Source organism: Oncorhynchus clarkii, chromosome 22, assembly GCF_045791955.1.
Source record: "Oncorhynchus clarkii lewisi isolate Uvic-CL-2024 chromosome 22, UVic_Ocla_1.0, whole genome shotgun sequence".
Classification (NCBI taxonomy): Eukaryota; Metazoa; Chordata; class Actinopteri; order Salmoniformes; family Salmonidae; genus Oncorhynchus; species Oncorhynchus clarkii.
In genome coordinates, this window is record NC_092168.1 from 45,392,573 (window position 1) to 45,397,152 (window position 4,580).

The following is a 4,580-nucleotide window of genomic DNA, read 5'->3' on the forward strand; positions in this document are numbered from 1 at the left end:
CGGTCGCTAACTCAACGGCTAGGAGGTATCAATTCTGTAGTGAATATGAGTTCAAAGTTCATACCATTCGCAACCAAAGCTCATGCTGATGTTGGCTTCGTTCTGTAGTTTTATCTGAACCATTCTGACATAGGATCGTCATCCTCATATCTCCGGAACAGATAGTTATGTTGTCGTCACGGGCTTATATAGGAAGGGAGAGGAGGGTGTGTTTGGAAAGTTTTATAGCCCTTGTCCCTTCACAGGGGATGGCCACTGATTGAGCAGCCCTATCTTATGAAAATCCAAATCTCACATTTTAGAAGCTAAAATCACATTTCATCCCATCACAAATAATTTCATATTCAAACATTTTAAATTGAACAACAATTCCATGTGAATCTGATAACTCTGATGTATAGACTTTCCACTGTGTAGTTTGTTATCTTATCATTGATGAGAATGTCTGTCACGTTCTGACCTTTATTTCCTTTGTTTTGTATTTATTTAGTATGGTCAGGGCGTGAGTTGGGTGGGCAGTCTATGTTTGTTTTTCTATTTGTTGGGGCGTTTCTATGTTACGGCCGAGTATGTTTCTCAATCAGAGGCAGGTGTCATTAGTTGTCTCTGATTGAGAATCATACTTAGGTAGCCTGGGTTGCACTGTTTGTTTGTGGGTGATTGTCTATGTTAGTGGCTTGTGTTCAGCACAGGTCTCATTTGTAGCTTCACGGTCGTATTTGGTTTATTGTTTGTGTTACTCTTTTGTATAGTGTTCAGTGTTCTCTTTATTAAAATTCACTATGAACACATACCACGCCGCATATTGGTCCTCTGATCCTTCTCACCTCTCCTCTTCAGATGAAGAGGAGGAAGACCGTGACAATGTCTCAGATGACAACCAAACTGACATCATATTCATTAAGTACCACTGCATATGTTCAAAGGCACCCGATTCAGGGTGTCTCCTGTAATGGAAAGGCGTTGGTATTATTTATACAGACGGTCTCTTCTCAGTTTGGCAGAGGCACACTTTCACCAAACAGAGTTCAGATACACATTTACTTAATAGAACAGACACACTTGTCTTTCATGTATGAATGGCCACGGCACATACTGAAAGCAATCCCTGCCCACTGGGCACAGACATCAATTTAATGTCTAATCCATGTTGGTTAAAAATACAACAACGTTGATTCAACCACTGTTGGCCCAGTGGGTGTAAAACTCTGCAGTAAAACTGTTTTTCAACTGGGCTCTTCACTCCTGCATTTTGAATATGAAATCTAATGTTTCATGAGGCGACATTATAAAATGTCACCTTTTATTTGAGGGTATTTTCATACATATGTTTTACCGTTTAGGAACAAAAACAAATGATGTATCTAGTCCCCCCATTTGAAGAAGTCATAAGTATTTGGACACCTTCACTTGTAGTGTATTAAATGTTGTAACCCTTTACACATAATGTTCAATTAAGTTATATATTTAGATATTGATTCCCCTGTTTCCCTGTAAACAGTCTATGAACTTCTCTAATGAGTGACTGCAATCCACACTTTGGTTTTGGTAGTCACTGCCAACAAACAAGAATGTCATCATTTTCAGACAAACACGTTACTTCCTACTATTAGGACAGTGTGTTTTTGGAATAAAATGTTCAATATATTTCCTTTAACATCCTCTGTGTTGTGTGCTTATTGTTTAACCATTGATATGTTCTAGGTCAATTTGGGATCTTAAGGAGCATCAGGTACTGCTGGAATATCTACCAATAGCATGTCCATCTTTTTGTGAGAAATTACACTGCTCACTGTTCAAAACATTTATAAGGTATTATAAAGTATGTAAAGTCTTCACTTTAGATTAGGGACTGCAACACGACTGTACTAATGATTAGTAAATAGTTTATAAGTTCATTCATAAGATGTTTAATGAATGATCTTATACATCATTATTACACAGTATAAAAGGTGTTAATAAGTGTGTGAATAACCAGCTTATTAAAACAAATGTGGGAGTAATATCATACATGAATGATGAATAAACGATTTACTAATCTATTATACATTCTTTATTACAAAGTGTTATTATAAAGTGTTACCATTCTCTATCAATTCAGAATAAACGATTTACTTAGCAAGTGTTATTGTAAAGTCTTACTAATCTCTATATTCATTCTGACTCCACAGCATCTGAGAAAGCTGCTCTTGTGTGACCCCTGACCTGGCAGCAGTGATGTAGTGAGAGTAGTGGTAGTGAGAGTAGTGGTAGTGTCTGCTGCGGTCTCCACCACTGTTGTGCTTAATCATTAATGCATATTGTAGTTATTTATACATGTGAGAATCCCTAACTGACAAAACATTTACAAATGTGGGAGTAATGATTCATATATAGTGAACAAACTGTAAATTCCTTACAAATGGTTTATTACTTAACATAATGAAGTGTTACCCTTAATTTCATATTCTTGCATTGTACCATCAACTACTTACACAAAACACCATTGAGATATACCTGGACATTATGTGATATCGTACAGTATTGTACATTTAAACTTTACTCCACTTGATGAAGACGTTGTGTCACAAATGAGCCACTAGAGGGAGATGTTTAACAACATATAGAACGACTCATTTCGTCCTCAGAATGTATTTTTAGAATACTTACATACTATTTATCATTAAATAACACGGAACAACCACAGCCTTAGGTATTTGGAGTACACAATCCACAATGACTACAATGTCTTTTATAAAAAACAAGCTTATGCATTCTAATGCCTTCTCCAAGTCATTCATATCCAATCCATCCAAATCATCCACATATATCCATCTATGGTGACAACACTGAGAATAGTAATGTCAGTGTATTGTTACATGAAATAAATAATTACAGCAATTGTAAACAAAAATATATATATATCCAACCTATGTTTGTGAAAGTAGGGATTTTACAATTATAGGAACTTCAGATTTAAAATAAGTTTAGCTTTCACTTTGAACCATGGATAAAAGAAAGCATAAATTATTGGATTTATTAAGGAATTAACAAGTGGCAGAAAACGGATGAATACTGATAAATTGTCACTTAAAAAAGACAAAAATAATAAAATAAATAGTGTTGGAATCCAACAAATTAAAAAGGTGAAAACAACAATAGCTAGAGTTGTTGCTGCTTTTCTCTCAGACTTATTTGCCTGTACAGTTTTAACACCAGACACACTGGCAGCCTCTTTTGAAAATACCTTTCTGGCCTGTGATCTGGCCACCACAAAGATTTTCATGTAAAGTGTTATAATAACAGAGCACGGGACAACCATTGTAAATAGAAGGTCAATTATACTACCCCAGACTGACCCTTCAACAATAAAACATTCTTTCAAACACCTACTGGGTACCAGTACATTTGCAACGTTTTCTATATTAGCAGCACGGTATATGATACAACAACACCAGGTGATGGATATACAACACATCATTCTTGTTATTGTTACTTTAGACTGGTACAATAAGGGATCACACACAGCAACATAGCGGTCAATAGATATCAAGACCAAATTGCCAAGAGATAAAGAAGTACATAAACAAGCAATGTAGGCATGAAACACACAGAAATATTCCCCAAAAACCCAGCATGATTCCATTATTGCGACAGTCATTACTGGTATCACAATCAGTCCCACCAGGAGATCTGACACAGCCAGAGAGAGGATGAGCAGGTTGGTTGGAGTGTGGAGCTGCTTGAAGTGAGAGATAGAGATGATCACCAGTATGTTCAAAAATACTGTTACTGCTGAAATCAATGAGAAGAAGATGTACAGTGTTATGTAGATAGATGTCGATAGCAAAGCCTTTCTGCAAGAAGAGTTTCCGTCTTGAAAACAGTATTGAACATCTTCATGTTTCTCCATTTGTAATAAAAGGTAAAAATGCTGAGGTCCTTTGCCTGCTTGGTCCTGTGTGTGACCCTGTCATGTCCGCCTTCTGACAAACTCTGAGCTCTGCCTCTCTATTTATCCCTGAGTTGCTGACAGAAACTCCCCTCCCCGGAGTCTCTCTGCACATAGACACACAAACACACACACGTGGACACGTGAGCACAGAAATGAACAAACGTTTGGTTAAACCCATTATTTGTGAAAGCATGATGTAATGAATGACAGGACTGGATGTTGCTGTGCCCACCTAGCCTGTCCTTCAGTCTTATTGATAGTTAGATATGAGATTGTTTTCAGGTCTTTAATTTGTTCGTTTCCACAGGGGGGCGTTATTGGAAATATGAATAGGTTCATAACTGACTCGCCTTCTTGTAACTAGGGGGCAGTATTTTCATTTTTGGAAAAATAACGTTCCCAGTGTAAACGGGCTATTTTGTCAGGACAAGATGCTAGAATATGCATATAAATGACAGCTTATGATAGAAAACACTCTAAAGTTTCCAAAACTGTAAAAATATTTTCTGTGAGTACAACAGAACTGATATTGCAGGCGAAAGCCTGAGAAAAATCCAACCCGGAAGTAACTCATGTTTTGAAAGCTCTGCGTTCCGATGCGTCCCTATTGAGCAGTGAATGGGCTATCAACCAGATTCATTTTTCT

General features: G+C 37.0%; 1 pseudogene; it reads right to left on the bottom strand.

The window, feature by feature from the left end:
• Positions 1-3,069: 3,069 nt before the first annotated feature.
• LOC139380516 (trace amine-associated receptor 13c-like) lies at positions 3,070-3,892 on the bottom strand (annotated as a pseudogene).
• Between the last annotated feature and the right edge of the window lie 688 nt (positions 3,893-4,580).